General features: G+C 53.1%; 1 long non-coding RNA gene across 1 annotated transcript; it reads right to left on the bottom strand.

The window, feature by feature from the left end:
• Window positions 1-288: 288 nt before the first annotated feature.
• Window positions 289-2921, bottom strand: LOC123569394 (uncharacterized). The gene is made up of 3 exons (XR_006693033.3): window positions 2806-2921; window positions 1877-2115; window positions 289-1106 (listed from the first exon to the last, which is right to left on the bottom strand). It is a non-coding gene; the product is annotated as an uncharacterized lncRNA (long non-coding RNA).
• Window positions 2922-7422: the final 4501 nt, after the last annotated feature.

Raw genomic sequence — 7422 nt, forward strand, 5'->3', positions numbered from 1 at the left:
ACCTCTTTTAACCTCTCACAAAACGCTTTTCACACTTCTTTGTTTTGTTTTGTTTTTGAGACAGAGTCTTGCTCTGTCGTCCAGGCTGGAGTGCAGTGGCGCAATCTCGGCTCACCACAAGCTCCGCCTCCTAGGTTCACGCTATTCTCCTACTTCAGCCTCCTGAGTAGCTGGGACTACAGGCGCCCGCCACCACGCCTGGCTAATTTTTTTGTATTTTTAGCAGAGACGGGGTTTCACCATGTGAGCCAGGATGGTCTCCATCTCCTGACCTTGTGATCCGCCCACCTTAGCCTCCCAAAGTGCTGGGATTACAGGCTTGAGCCACTGCACCCGGTCACTTTTCACACTTTTTGGCTGCAAGCAGTGGTGAGCCATTGAAGGTTCAAGCAGGAAAAGGCCCTGATAGAGGGAAGCACCTAGAGGGAAGCCAGGCTGTGGTGGGGACATGAAAGTGGGAGGACAGCCTAGTGGCTTCGTGCCAGTGAGGTGGTTAAAAAGGATCTGAATAGACATTTATCTAAAGAAGAAGAAGATATACAAATGGCCAATAGACATACAAAAAGATGCTCAATATCATTAGTCATCAAGGAAACGCAATTCAAACCATAATGAGACACCACATCACATCCACCAGGTGTGGAGGCGGGGGTGGTAGGGATCCAAACACAGTGTTCAGAGGAGACGACCCTGCCACTTCTCTCTTCAGCTCTAGGAAGGGGAGCTTCTCCTCTCCCTGCACTCCCTGACCTGAGTCCTAGGAATTCCCAGATTCTCCCTGATGCATCCTGGAGCCCCTGGTGGCCATTGCTTCCGGAGAGGATGCTGGGGGCCCTCGTCCACCCCAGCTGTGTTTATGTCCCTCTTCCTGGAAGTGGGATAGGCACCAGCCTCATCAGGCTGGTAGGTGTGGGAGGAAGGCACCGGATCTGGGGGCCTATGATAATCCTGGCAGTGGGGGCAACAGTGGGTGAAGCAGGTTGGCCCGATCAGGGCTAGTCAGGCTGGAGCAGAGTGTCTTGTCCCGTTTCAAGGTGTCTTCTTCCAGAACAGCTCTCTTTCTCCCAGGCCATGAGAAACACACCTGGAGGTTGGAGCTGAGGGAACTCGGAGAAGGAAAATTGGCCTTTAAGTCTTAAAAGTCTTAGTCATACTGGTCACCATTTGTTGAGTACTTACTACATATTCTACCTTGTGCTAAGTGCTTTGCATGCATATCTTATCTGATGCTCAAAAAAACCCTCATTTCCCCATTAGACAGATGAGGAAACTGAGCCTTAGAGGAGTTCAATAATTTGCTCAATATTATCCAAGGAAGTAGGTCAAAGGAGTCTCATGAAATGAGATTAGAAATTGAGTTCTGGACAAGGGAGTAAGATTGGAAAAGCACATACAGCTGCCTTCTTCCAGCTTTCCTGCTCCACAGCCCAGCCTGGTACAGCCCCGCACCCACAGCCTCTCTCAGGGCCCTAGGAGTGGGGACAGGGAGCGCCCTGAGATGACCTCAAAACTCCTAGCTGCCTGGTATGGTAAGTGTTCAGAGATTGCTTTCAAATGACATCCTTGTCTCGATCTGAGGCCACAGAAGAGGGGGAAATGTCAGGAAAGGTAGAGAGGCCATGCCCGCTCCAGGCTTCTACTAAGGCAGGGAAGGGGACCCCAAGGAGTTTAGGGGTATCCACCGGGGTTGGGCCCTTGGACAGGGTGACAGCAGGCGGAAGCTGTCCAGGAGGGAATGCAGCAGAGCAGGTGAGGAGCACTGTTAACTACCCAAAGGGCAGACCCATTGATTGCCATCCCAGAGCCATGGAAGGGGATCCTGGAAGGGCAGAGGCTGGATTTCAGAAAGAACATCCATTAACAGGGGATTCTGTACCTGAGAGAGAAGGCTTGGGGTCTCCAGGCTGGAGGAGATGCTGGCCGGCCTGGAGGCCAGGGGGATGGCTGAGATGGTGCAGCTGCATTACAAAGATGGTTCTCCTGTCTGTGGCCAAACCCAGTCAAGGACCCAGCAGTCTGGACCCCTATATCCTTGATGCTGTCTCAGCTTGGAGGCAGCGGGATGGACACTGTGGCCTCCTCCCATAAGCCTTCTGGGTTGCAGGAGAGAGTTGGCTGGGGAGAAGGAGCATCATTAATTCCCCCAAATATTTATAGTGTTCCTAGTGCTGGGCCTGCAGCCAAAGCCCTTGGGTCAGGCCCTGTGCTGTGTCCATTACTCACGTCTCAGTCAGGCGAGCAGGCCTTGGACACAGGGAGGGGCGGCCAGAGGAGGCCAGAGCCTGGGAGGGGGTGCAGGAGAACAGTAGCCCGCTGCCTGCCGCAATCCCTCCCCCCGCCCACCCGCCTGGCAGGAATCTGGCTGCACCCCAGATGCTTATGGCTCTCCAAGGAGAGGTAGAGAAGTGAGGGGCGGGGAGCAGTCTCTCTTGTCTCCCTGGTTCAGATTATCCGGCCACCAAGAATGGGGGCTCCCCCAGGCCCAGGCTGGGTCAGACAAGCTGCTGCCTGCCTTACATCCTGGGCGGGAAGCGGTCCCTAGAGGCAGAGCTGACAGGAAAAAATACTCAAGGAGCTTGACAGGAGTGGGGACACTGCCCTGGGCCCACCGGCCACCTCCCAGGGCACACAGCCACATCCCACACCCAAACTACTGGAGGGTTTGGGGAGGCTGCGGCGGCCCCGGACAATCAGCCCTGTGTTGCCCCTCCCAAGCTGGGCAGCCGGGCCCCGCTCCCAGGACCCTGCCCAAGTCCCTCTTGGAGTCTTCTCCCCTGCTTCATCGGAGCTGCCTCCATGACCCACCTCCTCCTCCTGTTCCTGTCTCCCTCTGTCTCTCTGTCCCCTTCTCTCTTCATCTCTCATGTCTGCACAGACAGGCTGGGACAGGAATCCAGGTGCCACTCACTCAAAAGAGGTTTGGTGGGAGGAAGGAAACCCGGCCGGGTGAAGCAGCGACTGACGTCCTTGGAGTGTCAAGAGCCCAGGCCCTCCCTTGCCTGCCCTGCCCTGCCCTGCCCTGGGAGGTTTGGGGTGGAAACATAGGAACAAACAGCCTCCCTCTCCCCCTCGACGTGGTTTAAGCAGATAAACCTGGATTTCAACCAAGCCTCTCCTAAGTCAGTAAACACCTGCTCCCTTGCCCCATACAGCCCCTGAGGACAATGAGGGACACTGTCTCATCTGCCCCCTGGGGAGCCCTCATTCTGCCTTCCGGCCAGCCCAGGAGGGGCTGTCAGCCTGAGAGACTCTAGGCCCCTTGGGGGCAAAAGGCTGTTGTAAAGGACAGGACCCCTACTCACTCACCACCTCTCCTCCCCTGGACAGGACTTTCCAGGCTGGGACTGGACCACAGGGGAGGGTGGGAACTGCGAGGTAGAGGGGGGTCCCCTATTCCTACCCATCCAGGATGGGGCAACTGGCTGGTCCCTCCACACCTTTTGCAAGTCTTGAGCCGGGGCAGCGAGGGCAGGTCCACCCTGGCATCAGGGCTTTGGAGGGCAGTGTGGCCATCATGGGAGAGCCAAACACCCCCGCCCAGCCCCAAGTTTTCCTTTTCCTCTCCCAGCTTCCGGAAGATCCTCTGTCTCTCGCTGGCTCCTGGTCTCTGCCACCCTCTTTCCCTCCCTCAGGAAGTCTTCTAGGAGGCAGCAGGCTGGGGAGCCAATACTGCGGGCCAGGGAGATGAGCGGGGAGAAAAGTTTACCCACACGATCTCATTTGCCTCTCACCGTTTAGAGGCTGCAGAGATTCTGAAGCCTTGGGTTGGGCTGGACCTCACCTGTCATTCAGCTTTCCCAAGGAGAGCTTGGGGCTGGGCAGAGGTGCCTGGAGCTCTTCTCTGGTTGGGCTAAGTGCTGGTGAGCAGCTACCCTGCTCAAAGTCCATGTGAGGCTCCCTGAGGAGGACAGTCAGTGGAGCCCATCCACCCCTGCTACTCAGATGCCAGTCAGTGCTCGGGGGAGACAGGCAGGGCAGGGCCCCACTCAGGCTGGGAGACAGGACTTGGTATGGTCTGTGTGCTGGGGGGGTGGGGATGAGGATGAGGAAGGAGACAGCCTCTTTGATGAGGACATCTGAGAAGGCTGGCTGGAGGAGGTGGCATTTGGAGATAAGCCTTGATGAGGAGGGTTTCATCAAAGCAGTCTCCCATCTCTCTTGGGGGCTATGTTCACCACTGTTCATCCCCCAGCCTGGAGCCTCCTTCAACACCAGGAGCAAAGCAGCTCCTGGCATTCCTGCCAGCTCCCCCAGGGTGCTGGCCTCTTCTCCCTGCAGCCCATGACCTTCCAACTGTGCAGCTTTGGGTATGTGGTGAAGCCTCTCCAGGCCTCATCTATGCTGTACAGGCACTAAAGTGGTTTTCCTGCTAGTGGACTGTGGTCATGCTGGCGACAGCTCAGTCACAGGTGAGGCCCAGCCCAATCAAAGCCCTTAGAATCTTTGCAGCCTCCAAACGGTGAGAGGCAGATGATATTATGGGTAAACCTCTTTCTCCCCCGTCACCTCCCTGGTCTTCAGTATCAGTTGCTCCTTGATGTGTTGCAATCAGCAGGCCACTAGTTCCTGGCTGCTCAGGGCCAGATTATTCTTCCTTGGGGACTGGGACCTGCGTGGAATCCCTTGCCTCTTTGGGGGTCAGAATCCTTCCCTCCAAGGACAGGTCTGGGTGGGGAATGGGTGGGGTGGGGAGAGCTCTCCTTCAAGCCTCCAGATGTCAGTGAGGAGAATCGCCATCGCCTTTTCTAGCCACTTTGGCCTTTGGCCTCCGACATTCTCCAAGAGTCTGTGTTCATGTCTGGCCAGCGGGGCTGACCCTCTGCAGCCGTGAGTGAGTGTGGGCAGGGGCTTGGAGAAAGTTCACTAGGCTGGGTTGGCCCTAAACCACATCTAATTTCCCCTGCTGCTTTTATGTGAAAACCAAGGCTCCGCCACCTGGACACCTGAGTCCTCCAAACCTCCAGGCTCTCCTTCCACTCCCATGTTTAGAAGACACACTCGGGCCAGGCGCAGTGGGAATCCCAGCATTTTGGGAGGCCGAGGCAGGCGGATCACTCGAGGTCAGGAGTTTGAGGTCAGGAGTTCGAGATTAGCCTGGCCAACATGACGAAACCTCGTCTCTACTAACAACACAAAAATTAGCCGGGCATGATGACGGGTGGCTGTAGTCCCAGCTACTCGGGAGGCTGAGGCAGAAGAATCGCTTGAACAAGGGAGGTGGAGGTTGCAGTGAGCTGAGATCGCGCCACTGCACTCCAACCTCGGTGACAGAGTGAGAGTCTGGCTCAAAAAAAAGGAACACGCGCTCGAGTGGTGTGAGTGTCACCCTCACCCTGGCCTCCCTGACCTGTCCTTGCTGTACTCCCACTGCCCTCTGCCTCTCACCTGCGGGCTATTCACTCTGAACTGTGTCAGCCCAGGTGTGGAATGCAGCCCCCCTTCCCTTTAATTCCTCCCTAAATACTCTTCACCCAAGACAGCAAGGGTGGGGGATCATTCCTGAGGGATGGGGGTGATGGAGGAGGAAGGGGCTACTTTTCCACCCATCACTGAATATCCAGCTCCCAAGCCCATGTTTCCACCTCCCTCTGGTTGCCAACCACCTTATTTTCTTGGTTTTCAGTCTCTCTCTGTCTCTATCTCCGTCTGTCTGTCTGTCTCTCTCTCTCTCTCTCTCTCCACATCTATCCTCAGGAATTCTCTCCTGAGTGGTCTTCTGAAACCCAGAGTTCTCCCAGGCTATTAGCTAGATCCTTTCTCTTTCTCTCTCTCTGTTTCACATCCCAAGAGAGCCCAGCAAGGTATTTCCTAGTTCTCCTGCCAGCTTTTGCAATAACGTGTGTGTGTGTGTGTGTGTGTGTGTGTGTGTGTGTATGTATGTGTGTTTTCTATTCCACACAGTTGGGGAAAGTGAACCCCAGAAAGAGACGGTCACTTGCCCAGGACCTTACAGAGTGAAGAACAAAGAAGGAATAAGAACTTAAGACTTTTAACTTCCTGTGTAAGAACTGCGTGACTCTGGGTAAGTTCATGAGTCTCTCTGGGCCACCATTTTATTTTATTTTAATGGAAATGTTTTATTGAAGTGTAACACATAGACAGAAAAGTGGATGAATTTTCACCAAATGGACACACCTATGTAACCAGAACCCAGGTTGGGAAATTTAATATTTCCAGTATCCCCCAAGCCCTCTTGAATCTCCTCCCAATTTCTTCCTTCCTAGAAGGTAGCAATCATCTTGACTTCTACCACCATATGTGCGTTTTGCTGGTTTTTGAACTTTTGATCAGCAGAATCATAGAATATGTGTTCTTTTGTGTCTGGCGGTTCTTGCTCAACATTAAGCCTACGACATTCGCCCATCTTGTTTCTTGTAGTTACAGTTTGTTTCTTTGCATTGCTGGACACCCTCGTATGAATACACCGCCATTTATTTATTCAGTCGACTGCTGATGGACATCTGGATTTTTTCAGTTTAGGACTGTTGACAGTAGTGCTGTGGTGAACATTCTTGTGCATGTTTTTTGGGGCACAATGAATACTTTTCTGTTGGATACATGCCCAGATATGGAATTGCTGGTCATAGAGGCTGTGTATGCTCAGCTTTAGTTGATACTATCATAAAGTTTTCCAAAGCGGTTGTGCCAACCCACACTCCCGCTGGCTGGTACAAGAGCCCTATTTGCTGCACACCCCTGCCAATCTTCAGAAGTCAGTCTTTTTCATTTTAGCTCATTGCAGCTTTTGCATTGCCCTAGTGACTTACGATATTGAGCATCTTTCCATATGATTACAGGGCATTTGGAAAGCCTTATTGTGGCAGGCTTGTTCATGTTGCCTGCCCATTTCTATTGAGTTATCTCTCTCTTTCCTATTGGTCTGTTAATGTCCTTTATATGCTCTGGATACAAGCCTTTTGTGGTGCAAATTTCTTCTGCAACTCTGCAGCTTTCCTTTTCACTTTCTTTTTATTTATTTATTTATTTTTTGAGACAGAGTTTCGCTCTTGTTGCCCAGGCTGGAGTGCAATGGCTTGATCTCAGTCAACTGCAACCTCCCAGGTTCAGGGAGGTCCTGCCTCAGCCTCCCAAGTAGCTGGGATTACAGGCACGCGCCACCACGCCCGGCTAATTTTGTATTTTTAGTAGAGACGGGGTTTCACCATGTTGGTCAGGCTGGTCTCGAACTCCTGACCTCAGGTGATCTACCTGCCTTGACCTCCCAAAGTGCTGGGATTACACGTGTCAGCCACCATGCCCAGCCCCTTTTCACTTTCTTAATGGTGACTTTTAATCAACAGAAGTTCTAATTTTATTTTATTTTGATTATAAAGATAGGATCTTGTTCTCTCACCCAGGCTGAAGTGCTGTGGCACAATCGTAGCTCACTGCAGCTTGAACTCCTGGCCTCAGGTAATCCTC

This window comes from Macaca fascicularis, chromosome 16, assembly GCF_037993035.2.
Source record: "Macaca fascicularis isolate 582-1 chromosome 16, T2T-MFA8v1.1".
In the NCBI taxonomy this organism is placed as follows: Eukaryota; Metazoa; Chordata; class Mammalia; order Primates; family Cercopithecidae; genus Macaca; species Macaca fascicularis.